This window comes from Globicephala melas, chromosome X, assembly GCF_963455315.2.
Source record: "Globicephala melas chromosome X, mGloMel1.2, whole genome shotgun sequence".
Taxonomy (NCBI): Eukaryota; Metazoa; Chordata; class Mammalia; order Artiodactyla; family Delphinidae; genus Globicephala; species Globicephala melas.
The window spans coordinates 25,098,602-25,126,306 of NC_083335.1; positions in this window are offsets into that span (position 1 = coordinate 25,098,602).

A 27,705-nucleotide genomic window follows, 5' to 3' on the forward strand; every position below is an offset into this window, starting at 1 on the left:
TGTTGTATTAAAAGTGTTAGTTAAGATGAATTGCAAATATTATGCTAATTCTTCCATTATCTTTTAAAATCGTCAATAGCATTAACATATTTGGAGGCCTTAATTTGTATATGTTTCCCCATTTAGTTTAACCAATAAAATTAACTCAAGTAATAATTTTGCATGCATTTACTATAAAAATTGAACATACATGAGAGTTATTCAAGTAGAATATGGATAGTGATAAAGAAACCAGACCAGCAAGGAAAAAGCTCCAATATGGAGAAGAGATTTGGATAACAGGTTTCACTTGTGCAGTCTGTCTGCCTAAATTCCATAATCTAGCACAAATCCTATGATTCTTGCCCTTCCTATGCTCCTTGGTCACTCTTGTTCCAGAGGCATGGGAACCTAACAGAGAAGAAAAAACTATAGAGGAAGGATGTGTATGTGTGTGTGGCAGTGAGGGGCTGGGGGGCGGGGCAGCAAGGATGGTGATAAAAGAAAGTAACTAGGCATCAGGCAGATTTTTTAATCCAGATTAGCAGCAAAAATGCAGATATTTGATATGAATATCTTCCATTGTCCCCATTAGTCCTTTGGTTACAATCCTCGAAACACAGGTGAACCACTGTCCTACATCATCATCATTATCATCAATAACAGTGTGATTGAATAAAAGGGGAATAACCACTACCCATCATAACCAAGCTGGATTGTCTTATTAAATTTAATTTACAAATTATTTCAACATACAGCAAAGGAGTAATTTCATGAGGAGAATGTATTAATCACAAAGAGACTGAATCTTTGAAAACATGGTGGAGCAGGATGAATTGCCTTCTATTGCTGAAGAAGATGGTCCCTATAGAATAATGGAGGTCAAATATTAGAGAGGAGTAGCAATGTTATGATATATCCACAGTCATTTCTGGATTCTTTGTGATCCAATCTATTCTATCTCTTTATGATTAATACATTCTCCTCATGAAATTACTTGTAATTTGTTGTATTGTATGTATTGTATGTATTACTTGAAATAATTTGTAAATTAAATTTAACAAGACCATCTAATGTAAAATAGTTAGCTAATGGGAAGCAGAAGCATAGCACAGGGAGGTCAGCTCAGTGCTCTGCGATGCCCTAGAGGGGTGGGATAGACAGGTTCAAGAGGGAGGTGACATGGGGATATAGGTATGCATATGGCTGATTCACTTTGTTGTGCAAACGAAACTATCACAGTATTGTGAAGCAATTATACTCTAATAAAGATCTATTAAAAACAAACAGAAAAACCCAAAAATGAGTTTGAAAAATATTAGTTCCTTTTATGTTAACTCATATTTTCTCACAATGGATCACTATATTTGGGGGCCACATGACTCACTCATCTATTAAACATATATGTGCTGATTGTCTACTCTATGAGAAAACATTAGTCTAGATGCTGGACATACAACAGTGAACAATAAGACACAATTCCTGTTCTTATGAATTCTACCTTCTAACAAGGGAGATAAAAAAAAAGAAACAAGGGAGCTTCAAGATAGCAGAAGCATAAGACGTGGAGATCACCTTCCTCTCCACAAATATATCAGAAATACATCTGTATGTGGAACAGCTCCTACAGAACACCTACTGAACGCTGGCAGAAGACCTGAGACCTCCCAAAAGGCAAGAAACTCCCCACGTACCTGGGTAGGGCAAAAGAAAAAATAAAAAGCAGAAACAAAAGAATAGGGACGGAACCTGCACCAGTGGGAGGGAGATGTGAAGGAGGAAAGGTTTCCACACACTAGGAAGCCCCTTCGAGGGTGGAGATTGCGGGTGGCGGAGGGGGGCAGTTTCGGAGCCATGGAGGAGAGCACAGCAACAGGTGTGCGGAGGGCAAAGCGGAGAGATTCCTGCACAGAGGATTGGGGCTGACCGGCACGCACCAGCCCGAGAGGCTTGTCTGCTCACACACCAGGGCAGGCGGGGGCTGGGAGCTAAGGCTCGGGCTTCGGTGGGATCCCAGGGAGAGGACTGGCGTTGGTGGCGTGAACACATCCTGCAGGGGGCCAGTGTGCCATGGCTAGCCTGGAGGGAGTCCGGGGAAAAGTCTGGACCTGCCGAAGAGGCAAGAGACTTTTTCTTGCCCCTTTGTTTCCTGGTGCGCAGGGAGAGGGGATTAAGAGCGCCGCCTAAAGGAGCTCCAGAGATGGGCTCGAGCTGCGACTATCAGCGCGGACCCCAGAGACGGGCATGAGATGCTAAGGCTGCTGCTGCCGCCACCAAGAAGCCTGCGAGCAGGCACAGGTCACTAACCACACCTGCCCTCCTGGGAGCCTGAGCAGCCCGCCACTGCCAGGGTCCCGTGATCCAAGGACAACTTCCCCGGGAAAACGCACAGCGCGCCTCAAGCTGGTGCAATGTCATGTAGGCCTCTGCTGCCGCAGGCCCGCCCCGCACTCCGTGCCCCTCCCTCCCCCCCGGCCTGAGTGAGCCAGAGTCCCCGAAGCAGCTGCTCCTTTAACCCCGTCCTGTCTGAGTGAAGAACAGACGCCCTCCTGCGACCTACACGCAGAGGCGGGGCCAAATCCAAAGCTGAGCCCCAGGAGCTGTGAGAACAAACAAGAGAAAGGGAAATTTCTCCCAGCAGCCTCAGGAGCAGCGGATCAAATCTCCACAATGAACCTGATGTACCCTGCATCTGTGGAATACCTGAATAGACAGTGAATCATCCCAAATTGAGGAGGTGGACTTTGGGAGCACAGTTATATATATATATATTTCTCCCTTTTTCTCTTTTTGTGAGGGTGTATGTGTATGCATGTTTCTGTGTGTGATTGTGTCTGTATAGCTTTGCTTTTACCATTTGTCCTAGAGTTCATCTGTCCATTTTTTGTTTTTTTACTTTTAAAAAATTTTTTCTTAATAATTATTCTAATAACTTTATTTTACTTTACTTTATTTTATTGTATCTTCTATCTTTCTTTCTTTCTATTTTTTCTCCCATTTCTTCTGAGCCGTGTGGATGAAAGGCTCTTGGTGCTGCAGCCAGGCATCAGGGCTGTGCCTCTGACGTGGGAGAGCCAAATTCAGGACACTGGTCCACAAGAGACCTCCTAGCTCCATGTAATATCAAACAGCAAATATCTCCCAGACATCTCCATCTCAACGCCAAGACCCAGCTTCAGTCAACAACCAGTAAGCTACACTGCAGGACACCATATGCCAAACAACTAGCAAGACAGGAACACAACCCCAGCCATTAGCAGACAGGCTGCCTAAAATCATAAAAAGGCCACAGACACCCCAAAACACACCACCAGACGTGGACCTGTGCACAAGAAAGACAAGATCCAACCTCATCCACCAGAACACAGGCACTAGTCCCCTCCACCAGGAAGCCTACACAACCCACTGAACCAACCTTAGCCACTGGGGACAGACACCAAAAACAAAGGGAACTACGAATCTGCAGCCTGCAAAAAGGAGACCCCAAACACAGTAAGTTAAGCAAAATGAGAAGACAGAGAAATACACAGCAGATGAAGGAGCAAGGCAAACACCCACCAGACCTAACAAAGGAGGAGGAAATAGGCAGTCTACCTGAAAAAGAATTCAGAATAATGATAGTAAAGATGATGCAAAATCTTGTAAATAGAATAGACAAAATGCAAGAAACATTTAACAAGGACCTAGAAGAACTAAAGATGAAACAAACAATGATGAACAACACAATAAATGAAATGAAAAATACTCTAGATGGGATCAATAGCAGAATAACTGAGGCAGAAGAACGGATAAGTGACCTGGAAGATAAAATAGTGGAAATAACTACTGCAGAGCAGAATAAAGAAAAAAGAATGAAAAGAACTGAGGACAGTCTCAGAGACCTCTGGGACAACATTAAAGACACCAACATTCCAATTACAGGGGTCCCAGAAGAAGGAGAGAAAGAGAAAAGGACTGAGAAAATATTTGAAGAGATTATAGTTGAAAACTTGGGAAATATGGGAAAGGAAATAGTTACTCAAGTCCAGGAAGTGCAGAGAGTCCCATACCGGATAAATCCAAGGAGAAACACTCCAAGACACATGTTAATAAAACTATCAAAAATTAAATAAAAAGGAAGTATATTAAAAGCAGCAAGGGAAAAACAACAAATAACACACAAAGGAATCCTCATAAGGTTAACAGCTGATCTTTCAGCAGAAACTCTGCAAGCCAGAAGGGAGTGGCAGGACACATTTAAAGTGATAAAGGGGAAAAAACCTACAATCTAGATTACTCTACCCAGCAAGGATCTCATTCAGATTTGATGGAGAAATTAAAACCTTTACAGACAATTAAAAGCTAAGAGAATTCAGCACCACAAAACCAGCTCTACAACAAATGCTAAAGGAACTACTCTAGGCAGGAAACACAAGAGAAGGAAAAGACCTACAATAGCAAACCCAAAACAATTAAGAAAATGGGAATAGGAACATACATATCGATAATTACCTTAAATGTAAATGGACTAAATGCTCCAACCAAAAGACACAGACTGGCAGAATGGATACAAAAACAAGACCTGTATATATGCTGTCTACAAGAGACCCACGTCAGACCTAGGGACACATACAGACTGAAAGTGTGGGGATGGAAAAAGATATTCCATGCAAATGGAAATCAAAAGAAAGCTGGAGTAGCAATTCTCACATAAGACAAAATAGACTTTAAAATAAAGACTATTAGAAGAGACAAAGAAGGACACTACATAATGATCAAGGGATAGATCCAAGAAGATATAACAATTGTAAATACTTATGCACCCAACATAGGAGCACATCAATACATAAGGCAAATACTAACAGCCATAAAAGGGGAAATCGACAGTAACAAAATCATAGTAGGGGACTTTAACACCCCACTTTCACCAATGGACAGATCATCTAAAGTGAAAATAAATAAGGATACACAAGCTTTAAATAATACATTTAAATAATACATGTGACTAGATATCAATTACAGGAAAAAAATCTGTAAAAAAAACAAACACATGGAGGCTAAACAATACACTACTTAATAACCAAGAGATCAGTGAAGAAATCAAAGAGGAAATCAAAAAATACCTAGAAACAAATGACAATGAAAACACGACGACCCAAAACCTATGGGATGCAGCAAAATCAGTTCTAAGAGGGAAGTTTATAGCAATACAATCCCACCTTAAGTAACAAGAAACATCTCAAAAAAACCTAACCTTACACCTAAAGCAAATAGAGAAAGAGGAACAAAAAAACCCAAAAGTTAGCAGAAGGAAAGAAATCATGAAGATCAAAACAGAAATAAATGAAAAGAAATTAAGGAAATGACAGCAAAAATCAATAAAACTAAAAGCTGGTTCTTTGAGAGGATAAACAAAATTGAAAAACCATTAGCCAGACTCATCAAGAAAAAAAGGGAGAAGAGTCAAATCAATAGAATTAGAAATGAAAAAGGAGAAGCATCAACTGACACTGCAGAAATACAAAGGATCATGAGAGATTACTACAAGCAACTCTATGCCAATAAAATGGACAACCTGGAAGAAATGGACAAATTCATAGAAATGCACAACCTTCTGAGACTGAACCAGGAAAAAATAGAAAATATGAACAGACCAATCACAAGCACTGAAATTGAAACTGTGATTAAAAATCTTCCAACAAACAAAAGCCCATGACCAGATGGCTTCACAGGCAAATTCTATCAAACATTTAGTGAAGAGCTAACACCTATCCTTCTCAAACTCTTATAAAATATAGCAGAGGGAGGAACACTCCCAAACACATTCTACGAGGCCACCATCACCCTGATACCAAAACCAGACAAAGATGTCACAAAGAAAGAAAACTACAGGCCAATATAACTGATGAACATAGATGCAAAAATCCTCAACAAAATACTAGCAAACAGAAGCCAACAGCACATGAAAAGGATCATACACCATGATCAAGTGGGGTTTATCCCAGGAATGGAAGGAATCTTCAAGATACGCAAATCACTCAGTGTGATACACCATATTAACAAACTGAAGAATAAAAACCATATGATCATATCAATAGATGCAGAGAAAGCTTTCGACAAAATTCAACACCCATTTATGATAAAAACCCTCCAGAATGTAGGCATAGAGTGAACTTTCCTCAACATAATAAAGGCCATATATGACAAACCCACAGCCAACATCGTCCACAACGGGGAAAAACTAAAAGTATTTCCACTAAGATCAGGAACAAGACAATGTTGCCCACTCTTACCACTATTATTCAACTTAGTTCTGGAAGTTTTAGCCACAGCAATCAGAGAAGAAAAAGAAATAAAAGGAATCCGAATCGGAAAAGAAGAAGTAAAGCTGTCACTGTTTGCAGATGACATGATACTATACATAGAGAATCCCAAAGATGCTACCAGAAAACTACTAGAGCTAATCAATGAATCTGGTAAAGTAGCAGGATACAAAATTAATGCACAGAAATCTCTAGCATTCCTATACAATAGTGGTGAAAAATCTGAAAGTGAAAATATGGAAACACTCCCATTTACCATTGCAACAAAAAGAATAAAATATCTAGGAATAAACCTACCTAAGGAGACAAAAGACCTGTATGCAGAAAATTATAAGACACTGATGAAACAAATTAAAGATGATACAAATAGATGGAGAGATATACCATGTTCTTGGATTGGAAGAATCAACATTGTGAAAATGACTCTACTACCCAAAGCAATTTACACATTCAATGCAATCCCTATCAAAGTACCACTGGCATTTTTCACAGAACTACAACAAAAAATTTCAGAATTTGCATGGAAACACAACAGACCCCGAATATCCAAAGCAATCTTGAGAACTAAAAATGGAGCTGGAGGAATCAGGCTCCCTGACTTCAGACTATACTACAAAGCTACAGTAATCAAGACAGTATGGTACTGGCACAAAAACAGAAATATAGATCAATGGAACAGGATAGAAAGCCCAGAGATAAACCCACACACATATGGTCACCTTACCTTTGATAAAGGAGGCAAGAATATACAGTGGAGAATAGACAGCCTCTTCAATAAGTGGTGCTCGGAAAACTGGACAGGTACATGTAAAAGAATGAAATTAGAACAGTTCCTAACACCATACACAAAAATAAACTCAAAATAGATTAAAGACCTAAATGTAAGACCAGACACTATCAAACTCTTAGAGGAAAACATAGGCAGAACACTCTATGACATAAATCACAGCAAGATCCTTTTTGACCTACCTCCTAGACAAATGGAAATAAAAACAAAAATAAACAAATGGGGCCTAATGAAACTTCAAAGCTTTTGCACAGCAAAGGAAACCATAAACAAGACCAAAAGACAACCCTCAGAATGGGAAAAAATATTTGTAAATGAAGCAACTGACAGAGGATTAATCTCCACAATTTACAAGCAGCTCACGTGGCTCAATATCAAAAAAACAAACAACCCAATCCAAAAATGGGCAGAAGACCTAAACAGACATTTCTCCAGAGAAGCTATACAGATCGCCAACAAACACATGAAAGAATGCTCAACATCATTAATCATTAGAGAAATGCAAATCAAAACTCCAATGAGAGGGCTTCCCTGGTGGCGCAGTGGTTGAGAGTCCACCTGCCGATGCAGGGAACACGGGTTCATGCCCCAGTCCGGGAGGATCCCACGTGCCACGGAGCAGCTGGGCCCATGCACCTTGGCTGCTGAGCCTGCACATCCGGAGCCTGTGCTCCGCATGGGAGAGGCCACAGCAGTGAGAGGCCTGCGTACCACCAAAAAAAAAAAAAAAAAGATAAACTCCAATGAGATATCATCTCTCACTGGTCAGAACTGCCATCATCAAAAAATCTCCAAACAATAAATGCTGGAGAGGGTGTGGAAGAAAGGGAACCCTGTTGCACTGTTCGTGGGAATGTAAACTGATACAGCCACTGTGGAGAACAGTATGGAGGTTCCTTAGAAAACTACAAATAGAACTACCATATGACCCAGCAATCCCACTACTGGGCATATACCCTGAGAAAACCATAATTCAAAAAGAGACATGTACCAAAATGTTCACTGCAGCTCTATTTACAATAGCCAGGACATGGAAGCAACCTAAGTGTCCATCAACAGATGAATGGATAAGGAAGATGTGGCATATATATACAATGGAATATTACTCAGCCATAAAAAGGAACGAAATTGAGTTATTTGTAGTGAGGTAGATGGACACAGAGTCTGTCATACAGAGTGAAGTAAGTCAGAAAGAAAAAAACAAATACTGTATGCTAACATATATATGTATATGGAATCTTAAAAAAAAAAAAAGTTCATGAAGAACCTAGAGGCAAGACGGGAATAAAGACACAGACCTACTAGAGAATGGACTTGAGGATATGGGGAGGGGGAAGGGTAAGCTGTGACAAAATGAGAGAGTGGCATGGACATATATTCACTACCAAATGTAAAATAGATAGCTAGTGGGAAGCAGCCGCATAGCACAGGGAGATCAGCTCGGTGCTTTGTGACCACCTAGAGGGGTGGGATAGGGAGGGTGGGAGGGAGGGAGACGCAAGAGGGAAGAAATATGGGAACATATGTATATGTATAACTGATTCCCTTTGTTATAAAGGAGAAACTAACACACCATTGTAAAGCAATTGTACTCCAATAAAGATGTTAAAATAGAAAGAAACAAGTTTTACACACACACACACACAAAGACCTGAATAAAGGGGATGATAATAATAGTAACTAGCATATCTTGAACACTGTAGGCCAGACACTTGCTAAATGCTTAACATCCGTTATCTCATTCATTCAGTCCTCATAAATAACTCTTCAAAGGGCATGTTATTCATCCCTATTTATAGATGAAGAAATTGATGTTCAGAGAGGCAAAGTAATCTGCCCAAAGTTTCACAGCATGTGACAAAGTTAGCATTCTAATCTTTATCTTTGTATCTATGAAGTCTAAATTAATAAGCATGATTCCAGGATTTGTTCAAACCATTTTCCTGCCTCACTGAAGATGGGGGTCAGATAAAGTTTTTCCTTCTTAGGCAAACTGTGTCTTTGGGTTGTGGGTTTTTCCACATACTTAAAATATATATTTTTAGCAGCTCTGTCTACCTGGGCTCTAGGAAAGTTGTGGTAGCTTATAGATCAATGCTACCAATTTGTAATGGGAAGATGGTAGCAGTTGTGTGTTGCAATCAAAATAAGGCTTCCTGGGCTTTAGCAAAAAGAAATCATCAATGCATGAGTGAAGTGTAATGAGAAGCGCTGGACTGGAATTCGGGCACTTGAGTTATAAACCTAACTTGGTTACCTATATCCTATGGACATTGAGCAAGTCACTTCAACCTTGCTTGAAATTCAGTTTCTATACATGTTTCATGTCTCTGAAGAGTTATTACCCTGAAAAATACAAAGAATGGACTAGACAGCTTTTTCCCTTATGATCTTTTGTTTGTCAATCACATAAAAGAACTTAGAAAGACTATGCTTTGCCTTCCACCCCAGTTATGTTTCTTTCTAAGAAGCAGCTTGTTCTTTCCCTACATTTTCCTTTCAGCTGTTTCTGGTTATGCCTGGGGATGAAGTGACAGTGAGGTGAGGCAAAATTCAACCATTTCTGCACGTTGATGAGCTGACAGATGGAATATACCTGGGCATTTCTTTCTTCAATTCTCACCCCAGGGAAATACTTCTTGAGTTACACTTTTGGAAATGGGGATTTGGTGAATCTCAGGGCAGGCCAAATATTGAACCAATGGTAGTTGGTAGTGCTCCAGAGCAAGGTAGGGATTTGGGGTCTGGCCCATTATGGATGTTTATTAGCTGACATCTGTTCAGCTGTCATTTCCTAATTGTTTCATTTTCATTCATTGACATTGTTGCTAGCCTTAATGCAGGGACCCATTACAAACTAGGTAAAGTCTCTGATGAAATGAATGGGGAAGCATTTAGATCACGACTTTCAGAAATAAGAAATAATTCTCATTATTTATCATGTGTCTTAGAGAAGAAAAACAAGCTGACATATGTCAAACAAAATGAAAGGCTAGAGATCAGAAAGGCCTCCACAGCTGGCAATGAAGTAATGAGGTTGCTTCCTAAAGAAGAGGAAAAACTAACCCCTGAAACTAATGGAGGAAGAGGTTAAAATTTTACATCCCCTAGTTCAAAGGATGGAAATCAATTTCTATTTACACAAGAGACACAGAAGAATCTATTTTTTTCCAAGAACAACTCTCATTGCAAAAAAAGTTACTATAGATGGAGATTTTCACAAAGAACTTCCATATAGAATAGACCAGGGATTCATGGATCACAGAATTATAGACATTGCATCTGGTCAAATCCACCTACTTCATTCCACACATAAGGACAGTAATCCCCCCAAAAAGTGAAGGGGCTTGTCCTGAAGTGCACAGCCACTAAGTGAGAAAGTCAGGCCAAAAATCCCAAGTGATTTCTAGTTGGCTTCTTTCCACTTTACCTTAATGCTTTGTTTTCCCTACTGAAAGGTATGGAAAGAGGAAGGGGGAATTATATTTTCCCTTGTAGATCCTCATATGTCTGGTTTTATTCCTCTTAGAAAAAGTGATCCAATTCAAGTTCACCATATTGCAAAGATGGTAAAGGGAGGTCACAAAAGATTCAATTGCTGAATGTGACTCATTTCACATGGAAGGTATATCTTACTCAGAGGACTGCCCGTCCTTGAAGGCAATCACTGTTGTGCTTTCTTGCTTTCACTGCTTTTCTTACTACCATAACATGAAATATTTAAATACAGCGAATTTATATAAATGAGTAAAATAACTAGTTTCTTATATATAATTATTTTTTTTTTTGGCTGCGTTGGGTCTTTCTTGCTGCACACGGGCTTTCTCTAGTTGCAGCGAGCAAGGGCTACTCTTCACTGCAGTGTGCAGGCTCTTCATTGCGGTGGCTTCTCTTGTTGTGGAGCACGGGCTCTAGGCACACGGGCTTCAGTAGTTGTGGCACACGGGCTTAGTTGCTCCGTGGCATGTGGAATCTTCCTAGGCCAGGGATCGAACCCATGTCCCCTGCATTGGCAGATGGATTCTTAACCACTGCACCACCAGGGAAGTCCCTATAATTTTGTATACATTTTGCAAATATAAAATGTGAGACAGAGAAATCCTATTACAGTATTAGTAATTATTGTATTCTTAAAGGTTGGACATGTGTTAAAAGTATATATAAATTAAGTTTTTGGCTAACATTTAATATGTTTCAGTTTATATACACTAATGTATACTCAAATAATTTCTTACTATTTACCTTTATTATATTTCCTTTTGAATTCTTATTATTTTGTTAAATCCCCAAATAACAAAAGTGGATCAATGGTGCAAAACCTGTATATCAAAACATGAAGTAGGGCTTCCCTGGTGGCGCAGTGGTTGAGAGTCCGCCTGCTGATCCAAGGGACACGGGTTCGTGCCCCAGCCCGGGAGGATCCCACATGCCGCGGAGCAGCTGGGCCCGTGAGCCATGGCCACTGAGCCTGCGCGTCCGGAGCCTGTGCTCCGCAACGGGAGAGGCCATAACAGTGAGAGGCCCGTGTACCGCAAAAAAAAAAAAAAAACAAAACATGAAGTAAAGGTAAAGATAGTGATATAAATGTTACAGCTCAGAACAATCACAAATGCAAATCATGGTTATATATATACGTAAATATATATGTATATATAATTAGATTATATATTTGATAGTATATGATAGTAGCATGTGACTTTGCAAGTGTGATGATTTTAATGAAATAGGCAAAAATGATGGGGTGGTTGGAGATGAATTTGCTCAATTGGCATACCTCAGCAGTTACCCATTACCACAAATTTCTTATATATAAGCTGTCATTTCAGGGATATATAACCTATAATTTCAAGGATAAGATATCTGGCTTTCTTTTTATGTTAAAGATAAAATGGCAGAATTGTATAAGAATATTCAGCTGTGATAAAAACAGCTTGATTACCAAGAGTTTGACTCTTTTGGAACAATTGGTAACACTCTTTACTCATCAGAGGAAAAAAAAATGACATTTCTTTGGGCATGTTACTGAAAGAAACCAGAGAATAGATTGGCAATCCATTTATATCTATAAGGCAGTGTGAACATGCAACCATCCAACTTTTGCATATGATATGCTCATGAACTTAGCTATTGCCAAGTGCTGAGAGCATTCTTAAATAAGAAATATCTTAATAATTTTGGGGTCTAAGTTGGACACAAATAATTACCAACATTTGATGGAGTCATGACACAATTGTACTTCATAAGGAATAGCAGCAAGAAAAGTTTAAAACTTTTAAACTTCATAAAATTAAGGTCTAAGAAAAGATGACTCAATATAAAACCTGACCTATTGGTCAAGCTATAACTGAGCAGGCTACAGATGCATATGTGAAAGTTTGCAAACAATAAATTAATTTTAAATATTATTTTTTAATTTTAAAATCATAATTACTTTTTACACTTACCTGAAAGTGATAGTCCTGTGTGTAGCAAATGCCCTTCAACTGCTGACTACGTCTAAATTTCAGCAAACACAAGGATAGATAAACCTCTTACTCAAACTCACTGAGTTGATTCTTTTCTCACTCTTTCTAGGTCTATCTCAGTAAGTTTTACCTTATTTCTTTTGCCTCTTTCTGTTTCTTCCATCTTAAAATTCTGCTTCTCTTGAATCAGTCTTCCTGGATCCTTCCCCTTTTACTCTAAATTAGGACACCTTGAATCACCTAATGGCTATTTTCTATTCTAGTTTCAAACTTTCTTCAATTCAAACTCATATACTCTCTGTACATATGGGCATAACATCCTATTGGACATGAGGTATCTAACATAAATGTACACACCAATGGATTCAATGATATATTCCAGGCCTTCTTTTTTTTTAAAGCTCTCTCTACCACATCACCTTAGCTAATTTTGAGTTCAACATGGTGTGTGTTCAAGTAATGGTGTTGACTATCATATAAAAAATACTTTGGGCTATCAAATTTAGGTAATCCTGGATGAAAAACATGACAGATTCAAGCTTCATGTGGGTCAGTTAACTTCACACAGAGAAAACCTATTTCTCTGCCTTATATTATACCCCTACGCTAGATCAGCAGTCTCACTAATACCCGAAATTTCACTCCCCCACCTTATCTTACTACAGACATGAGTTTATACACCTATAAAAATAGCATTATATTAGGTAAAATGGGATTTCACCCAGCTTTCTACTCTCATACAGTTTTCCTCATACTACTCATTTTCTCTCTGCCCACTTGACTCCCCACTCGTTTCAGTATAAACTCTAGGATGACTGTTAAGCAATAAACCAATCCTGCTACATTCCTCACACCTTCTTAAAGTAACTAGAACCAAGCTTTCCCACCAAACACCTAAGATCTATTCCAGTGGATGTTCTACCTTCATCTCTCTCTTTGACATTGCGTAATGTTCACCACTCTTTATTAATAGTGTTGCTTTCTTAGTTTCCATGGTAACACTTCTTTTCTTGTAGGACACAGAGTATCTAACATAAAAGTACATACCAAGACAGTTCATGATTATAAAAGTACATACCAAGACAGTTCACGATCACAGCTACATCTTTTATTACCTTATTATTCCTCCTCCACCCTTACTATGCCTAGCACTGTGTTAACATGCTGTTTGCTCATGGAAATGCCACTGACTAACTGACTAGAGTACTCACACTTTAACCATTGCTTTTGGCCAGAGTTCTCTCCTTGGCTTTTTTCCCTTCTCGATCCTCACTTTCTTCCTCAACAATTTCATTTATCCCTTAGAATTCTATTATCACCTATACACTGATGATTCTGAGAGCTTCATCTCCAGTCTAGCCAACTTCCCAAAACTACATTTTTACAGCCTACTATGTAACAACAATTTCAGTATGCCCCATACCTAACTCAAGTTCAACATGTTTAAAACTAAATTCATAATCATTTCCTCTATCTGCAATTAGCTTAATTGGCTCCTCCTGTATTTATAATCATGACGAATGTACCAACACCTACTCAGAAGCCATGTAAGAATCTAATGTTTATCCTACATTCCTCTCTCTTTTATCACCTAAAGCCAGTGGATCACTAACTTTAGTCAGCTCAACATCATAAAAACCTTAGTTGCTGGCCCCATCCATATGTTCCACCCCCAGAGCCCCCTATTAATTTATCACCTTGACTATTACAATAGTTTTCCTCTGAATTATATGGCTATAGGAACTTCCATTTTAAATCTATATCTGTCACTGCTTCTAGAGACAGTGATCTTTCTAGCACATTTTTCTGACCAAGTTACTACTTTACTTACAATTGTTCAATGGCTTCCCATTAACTACAAGACAAAGTTTAAAGTCTTTAGCATGGTAAAGTAAGTCCTTCATGATGTGCTGCCTGCCTACGTGTTTGGCCTCATCTACCAGCACTCACCACACACCACACACCATTCACATACAGAGCACCTATGCTCTGTACCTGAATACTCCCGGTCAGAACTGTATGCTTTAGAGTTGTACACTCAAACAATTACTTTGGGACAAGCATCACAGTTGCCTTGGGGCAGAACTAGAGTGGCAGAAGTTCATCATATTCTCTAACTTCTTATATCCTGGAAAAGCCTATTATCACTGAGGAGTCACTTATACCACAGCAGCAACACTAAGAAAGGTGGTAATAAGTAAAATATTTATTAAGTTCATTCACTAACTGAAGCTTTGCAAGTGACTTGAAAGAAGGTTTATGCAGGCTCCTTAGTTTCATGGGAGCACTAGCATATCGCTGAATAAGATGTCATCTCAGGCTCTGACCATTGGTCTGGAGTCAGAAAAAAAATAGGTTAAAACCTTTCTTCTGTCTCTTGATTTCTTTAAATTTGTTTCCACATTAGTAAAATGAGAATAATAATAACTAGTTGGTGAATTGTTTGGAGAATTCAGTGAGATAAATTATCTCGTATAGTGCCTGGAACATAATAGGTACATTTAATTATGGCTATTATATAATAATAGTGTTGACAAATTAGAGATATCATGACTTTAGAGGACAAAATAACTCATTTTTCACATAAGAGGAAAGTGTATTTTTTAATAATAAATGCTCTGGGTCTTTATAAGCTATCAATTAATGAATACGTATTGATGTGTGTCGTTACAGAACAATAAACACATGTATGTTTTATACCTTTTTTTTCCTACCTTTTAGAGACCTATGTTATAGTTGGGGAGAGAAGGTAAATACCTGAAGCAAAGCTCTCATGAACACATAGAGGAAGCACTAGTTCCAGGTTCCCAACTCAGCAGTTCCTATGCTCACAACTTTGTTGTGCACACAGTTCCAGGGTGGAACCAATTGAAAGCAAAACATTTTTCTCAATTTCTGGCTACTTGCCCCAACCAATGAGTAGAAAGGCTCTGGGCAAATGTCCTGAATGATTCGTATAGACTGATAATAGATTATAATTGTATTTGTAATGAATATCCTTTTGCTGAGCAACATGGGGATATAAAGCTGACAGGGAAGAAAGCACAGTGAGTTCACCACACAAAAACAAAAACAGAGGAATTAATTGTGAGAGAGAATGTCTCTTTCAAATTTCTGTAGACCCTTCCCAAACAGTAGAAGTAGTGGAACACTGCTGCTAAATAATCATAAAGTATTGCTAATAATCTTGGCAAGGATGGTCTTCACTTTTAAGCACAAAGTTTCCATATTCAAGAGAAAAGGGCCAAGTACTTTGGGAAACTAAAAAAAATATCAAGGAACAAAGCTCATGTGGTCGCTATTGCCCTCAGCCTTACAGAACTTCCTCAGGAGTTGCATTTGACCATTTGTTCCCCTAACCAGCCCAGCTGCTCTCACCAGGATACTGTTCTGTCCTAGGAAACTGCCTGGTGTGTATTCTATTTTAGAAGTACACTGATCATTACTCTTGAATTGCCATTTTTGCCTTTGGAAATGCTCACAGGAACTAGCATCCAGAAGGTAAAAAGATTTTTGAAAGCTAGAAAATTTCCCAGTAGGAATTCCAATTCTCAGAAAGCCATTAAAGAACACAGGCTGGGTCATAGCTAATACAACAACAAAGCTGAAAATATCACTCAAACCATAATATTGAGTTAACAGTATTATTATAAGATGACAAAGAGTAATTATTAACAATATTTGCTGTCATGCATCGCTTCCTACCTTTTGCTAATGCTTCACATTGATTATCTCAATTAATATTCACAGCATTTATATTCTGTATAAATGTAGAAACTGAAGCTCAGGGAGGTTAGGTAATTTGCCCATGGTTACCCAATTAATAAGTTGGCCAAGATGGGATTCAAACCCAAGTGTCTGTTTCTCACACCACCCCAATTCATTTGAGTCCCTTCCAGTAATGGAGCCTAACCCTTAAAACAAGCATAAATGTGATGGACCCTCAAAGTAAGTAAGCTGAGTTCTGCATTTATATGGTGAAGAAAGTTTTTTCTGACATTTTGTATCTGCTATATTTTATCCAGACATCTTTTGCTTTCGGGGTTTCAAGAGAAAATGGTGCAAAGTTACAGAATCCTGAGAAGATATTAATAATTGATTTGTGCCTGCTATATGTCGAGTACTTTACATATATTACTTCTTATTTTCAGGACAGTCCTTCAAGTTATTAGTATCATTGCCATTTAACATATGAGAAAACTAAAGCTCATAAAAATGGTTATAGAGCTAGAACCTGAGTTCCTATATTCCAAAGAGTCTCAACGCCTACTTTGGTGTTTTAGCAATTGGAGGCATTTTGATGCTGATGCCCTCTTCCCCAGCCATCTTCTCTTCTGAAGCATAATGTCATAAATAATTTTTTAATTAAAATTAAATAGGATAAAAGACTATTTTGTAAAACGTTTCAGAATTATTAGAGTAAAGGCAGAATTATGAAATCCTGCCTTTGGTCAGACTTTGGGTGTGCCAAATTTAATTTTTGTCAAATGAACCAAATCAAACAATTATTTTAATATTTTAAAAGTATCAAGCCATACTTGGCTTTATTTGCCAATAGCTGGCTTACTGAATTGTGCCCATATCAGATACAGTAGTTCAGAAAAAGGAGGGTTCTTCATTATCTATGGGCATCAATTGCCAAAGGATACAGATTTCTCCTTCCATCCTCCCCTTGATTATACACTAACTTGTTTCTATCTGTTATTTATTGCCACAATAATGTTGTGTAACAAATCACCCCAAAACTCAGGGGCTTTAAAGTACTAAGCCTTTATTTAGGTCAGGAGTCTGTGGGTTGAGAATTTAAGCTGTACTCAGATGGATGGTTCTTCTGGTCTTTGGTGGGCTTACTCACATGTTTGGTGGTTGGTGATTGATAGTTGCATCACAGGGGTGTCAGGGACACATGTCTTTCATCATGCAGCAGTCGAAACTATGCATGTCATCATGTTAAAGGGAGAGTAGCAAGAAAAGAGGCAGGAACAGGCAAGCACTTTTTAAAGCCTTCGCTTGCATTAAATTTTCTGCTTTCCAATTAGCCAAAGAAAGTCACAAGGCCAAGCCCAGTGTCTACAAAGATCAATGATATGGGAAGGCTTGATATAGATGGTGATTAGTGCAATCCATATATCATATTCCAGTCTTATAATAATTATTCACAACATTCCTACATGCAAAATATGCTTTCCTCCAATGCAGGATCTCAAAAGTCTCATTCAGTCATATCATCAGGCCTAGAATCCAGTATCTCATGATCGATGATCAGGTGCTGATAAGGCTCCTCTGATGAGGATCCAAAGACCAAGGAATTAAAATGAAAATTTATTGGCCACCCACATACCCAACATTCAGTGATGATAGAGGGACTGGATACAAAAATACTCTATTTCAGAAAGGGGAAAAAAAATGTGGGAAGCAGCTAGCCCTGGTATACATATATAGCATTTCCCACTGGACAAATGTAGCCAGAACCCTACAAAGTAGGGGTGGGCGATGTTTCTTAACTATGTCCATTACAATTCATGAGAATGGCTCACCTGTCCATTGATTTCCATGGCTTTTAACTTTATTCTCTGAAAATACTATTCTTTTTCCATTCTGCTTGGTCGCTTCTGAAGAGGGCATTTATAAATATAATTTCTGAGCAATTTTTTATCCTGCCTCCTGCTCACAGAATACTGAAGGCCCAGTGCTTTTCTGAGTTTTATACAATCTCATTCTCTTTTAATCCAGGCTGGTTGCACTTTGGCCCATACAACTCCCTTAAAACTTTTTGGGCTTCATATAAATATTGTTCAAGTCCACTCCATTGGCAAAAGCCACAGTTATAATTTTTTTTGAGATAGGCCTCTTTGTCTAAATTTTATTAGTGTTTCTTCAGACATGTCAGGCTGTTACAAGGCAACACCCTTAAGATTTCTAGAAATACTTTTGTCTAGTTGAGAGGGTCTACTTAGAAATTCCTTAATTCTATCAAATATCTTAACACAGTCTTACAAAACTGTTTTGGTCTTTTAGTATTAAGACCACATGTTTCTGGCAGCTCCCTGGATTTAATCTGTTACTAGCACGAGAGGCTAGAGATGAGAAAAAAAAAAATTTGTTCTAATCCAGTGAGTTATGTTAGTATCTAAATTTTACTTAAAAACTGACCAGTTCTTTAACTCATCTCTTTCTTGTTTTATCTTATTATGCATAGCTAGTAAAAGCCAGGTGACATTTTCAACGTTCTGTCTGGCAATATCTTAACTCAAGTATAAATGCTAATTTGGTATATTTTCTATACTCTAAGTTACCACATTTTACCAAATGTTTCACTAGATAACATAGTTTGCCATTTATCCAGGCTGCTACAGCAGCTTCCTCACCATTTTTCAGCCTCCATTCTTTCAACACTGTTTTTCCAGTCTCTACCCACTGCCTTTCCCAAAGCCAATGACACATATTTTAGATTTTTATTATAATAGTTCTAAGAACAAATTTCTCTGTTTATTATCTATTGCTACAATAATGCTATATAACAAAACAAATCCAACTCCGGGATTTAAATCACTAAGCATTTGTTAGCTCACAAGTCTGTGGGTTAGTGATTTAGAATGAACTTATCTGGGCCATTCTTCTAGTCTGAGCTGAGCTTCCTCACATGTTTGGAGGTTGGCTGGCTGTCAACCAGGGTAATAGCCATTACTGGGCCAGCTATGTGTTCCACATCATCCAGCAGTCTATCCTGGGAATTTTATCATGGTGAAGGCAAAGAAAAAAGAAAAGTGGAAACACCAAGTACTTTTTCAAGCTACTGACTGCATCAAATTTTCTAATGTTTCATTGGCCAAAACAAGTTTCATGGTCAACTCAAGTCAATATGAGAAGACACTGCCAAATGATGTTGACACAAGGAGACATGAAAAATCAGGGCCATTAATTCAATCAATCTAAAGCACATGATATAACTGACTCAAATGTGTGAAATTTTTCATCCCAATAAGATGACAGACATCTCCAAGAAAAGGAATTGCTATGCCTTTTTTGTTTTCTCTAAGAATTGCTAAGAAAACACATATTTTGTGAAATAGAAGATAGATATGGAAAATAGAGTAATAGTTCAAAGACATGTGGATTTAGATGAGGATTTTCAATATCCAATGCCTACAGGGGTCTGAAAGGTAGTATAATTAATGAAGCCAGTGGGGACAGGAAAAAATGGGCTGTGGCAGGGATTATGGTGAACTGTAAAGCCCCATATAAAAGCAGCAACTACTATTCACTTCCAACAGATCATTGTCCTAAATATGGGCAAAGTGTTGCCAGATACTACAATTTTTCAAAACAACCCGGGAATTCAGATTTTTTTTGATGTGAAATCTCCTGCTTTTTATTATTGGTAACTAATTCAATGAAAAATAAAAACTAAAACATTGAGGAGACCATTACTAGATGGTTTCACAAAAAGATGTCCACAACTGCAAGCTAGATCTGGGCCATACGTTGCCAGTTTGTAACCTGTGCTTTAGATCTTTGTAGATAGATGGTTCTTAACTTTTTTCCAGCTTTACTGAAATATAATTAACACATAAAATGGTAAGATATTTAAAGTATACACTGCAATGATTGGATATATATAAACATTGTGAAATGATTCCTTCCATCGAGTTAGTAAACATATCCATCACCTCACATACTTATCTTTTTCTGTGTGTTGAGAACATTTGAGTTCTACTCTCTTAGCAAATTTAAATTATACAAAAGAGTTATCAACTATTATCACCATGTTATACTTTAGATCCTCAGGCCTTATTCATCTTATAACTAAAAGTTGATAACCTTTTACCAATCTTTCCCTATTTTCCCCACTCCCAGCCCCTGTCAACCACTTTTCTACTCTTTTATCCCTATGATTTTGACTTTTTTTTTCCTTTTCCTTTTTTTTTTTTTTCAGATTCCACATACCAGTGGTACCATGTGGTATTTGTCTCTGTCTGTCTGGCTTATTTCACTTAGCATAATGCTCTCCAGGTTCACATTTTCTTTATCCATTCATCTGTCAGTGGACACTTAAGTTGTTTCCATAACTTGGCTATTTGTGAATAATGCTGCTATGAAAATGGGAGTATAGATGATAGATGTTTTTTGTTTGTTTGTTTGTTTTTTGCGGTACGCGGGCCTGACTGTTGTGGCCTCTCCCGTTGCGGAGCACAGGCTCCGGACACGCAGGCTCAGTGGCCATGGCTCACGGGCCCAGCCGCTCCACGGCATTGGGATCTTCCCGGACAGGGGCACGAACCCATGTCCCTTGCATTGGCAGGGGGACTCTCAACCACTGCGCCACCAGTGAAGCCCTTTTTTTTTTTTTTGATGGATTTTAATTTCAAATTCAATACATCACAAATAAATCTAGTCTGGACGTGATTTGGAAATTAGCACATAATCCAGTACTTTCTACCTTTCAATGATATTACATTTGCATCTAGATTTTTTTTTTTTTTGCTTTCATGATGACCATGCAAATAAACAGTTTATAAAGGTTCAACCCAGTCAAAGCCCAATTCAAACTGGTATAGGCTTAATGAGAATCTGGCATAAGACCTGATTTTTCTTTCTAGTATTTCCCATACATGTTGGTATCCATGGAAATCTAGGGTTTTCCCTAAATATGCATACATACAATGCTTTGAAAGAAGTTATTAAAGGCTAAGCTTGATGCTGAAGACACAAATTAGGAAGTTCAGTCAAAGTAATTCTACTAGTAGCACCAAATATCTAGCTAAAAATAGCCAGTGTTTCATTGAAACTCTTAGATTTATTTTCCCCAGTATTATGAGGAAATAAAAAGACTGTGAAGATAGTAGAGACATAGAAGGGTTAGTAAAAATGGCTTGAAGAAATGTAAATTCCACTGCTTAGATAGATTTAGCCATTTCATACTATGGTATACTAAAAAAGAAAGATAATTTACACATCAATTATCAGACTTGGACTAAAAAATAATAAGGTCCTTTTGGCAATCCACTGGACAAGTGTCTTGCATAATACGAAATTCTGTTCCATGTTGAGTTGTATTGTGTCTACTTCTGGGCACTGCATTTGAAAAAAGCAGCACTACACTAGAGTATATTCAGAGCAGAGTGACCAGGATAATTAAAACTAAAAGACTTATTATCCCAGTTTGCTGGGGATTGAGGGAGTTCACAGGATGCAGAGTTTTCAGTGCTAAAACTAGGAAAACAAACCAAGTTGGTCACCCTAGGGAGACCTTGAATCCATGCTGTAGAAAGAAATGCTAAGGGTTTCAGTACATTTACCTGAGAGAAGGCATGATAAATTCTTCTGTGTATGCTTAAAGACCACTATTATTTTCTTCTATATAGCCCCAAGAGGTTACAAGGATCAATAGGTAAAGTTACAGATTTTGGTTCAGTAAAAGAAAAAAACTATTTATAGTCATACCAGCCTAAAGATGAAATGAGATACATCAAGAAGTAGATGTTGATGAAAATTCTCAAGTAATGGGAAGCATTTGATGTAAAGATATATCAGGAATCTTGCAGAGAGGATTCAAAGTTTTGGAGGAGGAGGAGAAGGGGTTTGGATTATATGGCCTTTACGGTTCCTTCCAATTCTGTTTACAACCTCCATGATTCTATTATGATTATAGGATATTTTAAGTAATACAACCAATATAAGTTTGAAAATTTTACATTCATTATCAAAAAAGTAATGGAAGAATTCTGAAAGAGCAAAATAAGGAGAACCATAGGGCAGGAGAGAAAACAAAATTAATCTGAGGTTAGTGTAACAAGTGATGTAAGCTGTCAAGTCACTTTTGAAGCAGGCAGCCTCAGATAAGAGATCAGCCATGGATGAAGAAAGACCATTTTAGAAGAGAATGAGAAACAGTCACTGAGGATGGTAAAGTAATTCAAGCATTAAATTAATTCTTATATGTTTACCAAAGGGATGACGAAAAATATGCCTATTCCTCTGTGTCTCAAGAAAAAGTGTTTAAGTCACCAGGGTAACTGAAATGCCAAGTATCTAGACAAGGTCGGTGCCAAGTATTAACCCTAAGTTTGCCTGCACCAAATTTCTGTATCATCTAAGAGACAAACTTTAAGCCTGTCCTTGACTTCTTGCATTTGGGTTAAGTAGCACCAGGAACTGGCAAAATGGAAGTCAGAGTCATGCCCAAAGTACTTCCATCTGTTTGAGACCAACCAGTTTTAGTGCCCACAGGGCAGAAGAGCCCTTCACAAGATTGAATGAAAAAGAATTGGCTGAACTCCAGATCCTGAGGCACTAATACAAACCTGAATTTCATTTTCAGAATCTTGCTTTCATAACACAGTCTACCTGAATTTGCTAATTTGCAAAACTTTCCCACCCCTATATTCTTACCTATATTAAGGATGAGTTTTGTCTTCAAAATAATCGAGGCATGAGAGTAAATTGCAGTGGGATCCAAATAAAGTTACAAAAACATAATCACAGTTAAACTTATTGGATTCTCACTGAATGCATACTTTTGTACTAATTATTGCAGGGCTGCAAAGAAAAAATAGCTGTATCCTCTGACTTCAATGAACTTACAGTTCCTGGGGCAAGACAGGACAAAATATTTCAATTTGACAAATGTTATTTGAGCACTCACTAATGGGGTTCAATACTTTCACACACTTGTCTTAGAGTGGATATTGTCCACATTTTACAAGTGAAGCAATATGAACTGCCCATAGGGTAACCATATGTACCTTTTTGCCCTGGCCAGTCCCAGTTTACGTCTGTTGTTTTGGTGTATTTTTAACAGCATTCTTTATCACTCTCCAAATTTCCTCAGTTTTGATTATCAATTATATGGTCACCTCACAGTAGTAGATGGCAGACCTGAGATAAAAATAATGGTCTGCTGATTTCCTGTGCTCTTTTGAACGTGGTCTTAAATCGGATATCCTGTGGTGAGAATATGACAGACATGAATTGCTATCTTCTGAAAGTCCATTGCTAACACTACCGCTTCCACACGATTACTCATTCATCCTTATGTAAGCACTCTTGTCCCTTTGTGGCCTGATACCTGGTCGATCATCCTCATCTGTTCTTTCCTACCTGTATCACAGCTACTACCACACATTTTCAACTTAGGACTGTAGAACCTCAATATTTTCATTGTTCATGAATCCAAAACCCTGGCCTTAGGCTTTCTGGACTCCTTAAAATCACAATCAATCGACATGTGACACCTATTCCCATTGGATACCAAATGATTATCAGGAACTATGCCATCTCTTAAAAACTAAAACTCCAATACCACACATAAACCAAAACTTCTTTTTATTCCAGCTTTTCTACCATCATTCCTGCCTAACCAACTTCCTTCAGTCTCATTTATAGTTACTGTTTGTTAACTCCCATGTTTTCTGCCAGATAATCAAACTATTTCTGGCTTCACTTTCCTTTCTACTCAGCCTGGACTCCATGAAAATCTCATCTATTCCTATGATTTTTATTTTTTTATATTCAAATAACATGAAAACAGAGTCATATGTTTGTAGCCATAGCACTTCACATAAAAACCTGGGTTATTATGGGTACTCAACAAATGTATGTTGAATAAAGAAATTATAATGGTGGTATTACCTGTTCTATGTTAAATTTTCTCCTTTGAATTTTCATAATGGAGTTATAAATAGCATATCTGAAAGGGCTAGGTGGTATATCACTGGTCTAATGAGGCTGTAGTAATTAGTCAAATCCTCAGGTGAACCAGGCTTGCTTTGAACTACTACATGAAAATAAAATAATATCCTAATCTGTGATCAGCTATGCCACTTACTATTACTTTTATGATTAGATTTTATAATATTAGTAAGTGTAAATCTCTTTATTCCCTCCTGGATACTTAGCAACTTATTTTAATTGTTGGCCAGTAGGTATGCAGTGGCTCCCAGACTTTGGGCTTATGCCCTAAATAGCAGGATGTCCTACAGGAATAGTCAGTTTATAGGCACAGTTAGCATTACACATTGCATATGAGAAGTGCTCTAGAATTCACTGATGAATAAGCATATTTTCTCACTCACATACGCACAGAAAAAATTAAAATGTTATTATATAAAAAGAGCCAAATGGAAACGTTTTAAAAATTGTGTTTTTAAAAAGTATGTACCATTCATCAACCAATATTTTCAAAATATAAACACTTTCATACAATGAAATACCTTATTTGTAAACAGTTGACTATTTTAAATAACTATAATATAAGTAGGGCTTTGTGAAATTTATTTTTTTACTTACCCTGAAATTTTCTTGAATTCCAGGTTTGTTTGTAGTTATGCAACCCCTGTACAGCTTTACTTCGTTAGTCTTTGGCAGACTTACGTTTCTGATGGTGGCAGACCAGTTACTTTCAGACCAATCCATCTACTGAGGACACCAAAAATAATCTGAATAAAACATAAAAATGAAAATTTTATATAAAATAATATAATGTAATATAAATTACACACAAAGAGTATATATTCTATATAACGTGTGTATATATATATATTTCTTCATAATTATTACATACTATAAAAGCTATAAATTGTAGTTCAGGAGTAATAAAAAAGAGGATTTCTGTTAAACATCTAAGGTTTTCAGTTGGGAATTTGAAGGTCTAGATTCCACTGCCACACTACTAGAATAGACAAATCATTACAAAGACACTCAAACCTTCATGGATTAAGGAAATCTGGAATTGCTAAATGCCTTCACCCAACTATTTGCCAGAATGAAAATTAAATCATCTCTGGAGGAAGAGAACATCATCTAGAACATCAAATTTATCTAAAATCTTATGTAATCTAAAATCTATCTAATCTTATCTAATATACACAATTCTTTGGCCTTGAATAAAATATACCCAACCTTGCACAAATAAAGGAAGTGAGAAATTAAAGAAAAAATACACACTACAAATAGAAAAACAGGAGATTCATGTTGAAGTTATCAGACAAGGGCTATAGAATAATTCTGACTATTATAGTTGAAGAATTTCAAAAAAATAACAAAACTTGTCAGAAAGCTAGAAACTAAAAATTAAGAACCATATGGGACTTCCCTGATGGTCCAGTGGTTAAGACTCCATGCTCCCACTGCAGGGGGCGCCAATCCCTGGTCAGGGAACTAAGATCCCACATGTCATGCAGCATGGCCAAAAAAAAATCCCCAAAATACCAAAAACTCCCCACAAAAACCATATAGAAATTCTAGAATTTAGAGGTACACTAATTGAAAGAACTCAAAAAAATTGTTTTTTCTCTTCTTTGCACAGTAGACAAAACTGAAGAAAGACATAGTTAATTGGCGGTTAGTCAGAAAAATGTTCATCCCGAAGCACAGAGAAACAAAAAGAAATGAACGTGAGTAAAGGCCTAACACATCAGGCCTGGATCTTGGAAATTATAAAGCTATGTAAATATTGTGTCTATATCTGCCTTGTTCACTATGTGAGAATGCACTTGGATTGGAAGAGATGTGAGTTGGCATTTGGGACTTGGGCCTACATGAATAGAATGATATTCAGCAGTTAAAAACAAAGGCAGTAATATCTTTGTGTCAAAGGGATTTACACACATCTTGGTACTTATCTTTGGAAGCTGTAAATGCCCTATGTGCATGACAGACCAATTCTGTATATACTTGCATATCTCTTGGGCTCCCTGATAGGGTGAAGGTGCTTTATCTACTGGATTTTTTGTTTTTTAACCTGTGTTCACAATTATGGTGGTACAAATGAAAATACAGAAAATACACAACCAAATTATTGAATATGATGGAATAATCATATATATGATTGTTTATACATGTATATATATATGATATGAATAATATGGTATATAATAATATATAACATATATATGATATATACCCAATATATATAATAATACATATACGAATATAACTATATATAATGTTATATATGTTGTATACATATATATGCTATATATATATATATATATGTATACATATAAATGCATGATTGGAGAGGAGAAAGACAATTGGGCAGAAATAATACTGAAGAAGTAATGTCTGAAAATATTCCAAACTGATAAAAGACATTAAGCCACAGATTCAAGAACCACTATAAATGCCAGGAATAAGAATACAATTAAGACAACACCTAGACATGTCATAAGAGAATTACTAATAACCAAAGACAAAGGGAAAATATTAAATCCAGCCAGAAAAAAAGCCATATTAGCATCAAAGGAGCAACAATATGGAAAACTTGTCAACAGAAACAGTGTAATGAGATTTTCAAAGTTCTAAAAGAAATTAGTTAACATATACTTCTATAAATAGCAAGAAGGGACTTCAAAATGAAGGTACCAGAAGTCTATTTCTGACTTAGATGTAGGTATCAGACAACCCCTTTCACCAGGAACCAAGAAAAATTATAATGCTATTTAAAAATAAAAAGAGTGATTTGAAGGCATAAAAGCACACCCAAGGTAGCCAAGACTTGAGTCAAGCTCACAGAGAGAACGGAAACAAATTGGAGTATGTATATAAAACACAGAGAGCTGTTCAAAGACATCAGAGTATACCCAAGGCAGCCAGACTTGATATATCAAGGTCAAGTGAGAATGAAGGCACACTGAAGTAAACCCTAAAATTGTGGCTCTTTTCCCTTTTAAGGCATTCTACAATTCTTGCAAGGAGCATGAAGGCTAACAGAAAGCAGATTTCTTGAGCTTGCAGCAGTCTCACTGGGCTTAGAAAACAAATGTTAGCATTTAGGGCTACCAAAAAATCCATAATCTAAGGGCCAATATTTCAGAGAAAAGGGAACCACAGCAAAGTGAGTCTAACATTCTACACACAATTTTCCCTTGAAGCAGTTTTATAAGTTCCAAGCTTTACTTGTATGGAGTATTATTCTGAGAAACCAAACTAAAAGTAGCTGTAAGAGGGGAAAAGGCTAAGCAGAGATTCCAGCAGTGTCATGGCACTAAGGAGACAAAAAATAGACGTTAGAGCCTACAAAGGAAGACGCACCCTGGTAAATGATCAAGGCTTTCTGGTAAGACTCTGAAAGGGATGTGTTCCAGAGAAAGGACAAAATGTAAATAGACCAGCCTCAATAGGATCAAGGCAATTTGGCCATACTCTATCTTCCTGTAAGAAGGAAAGTATA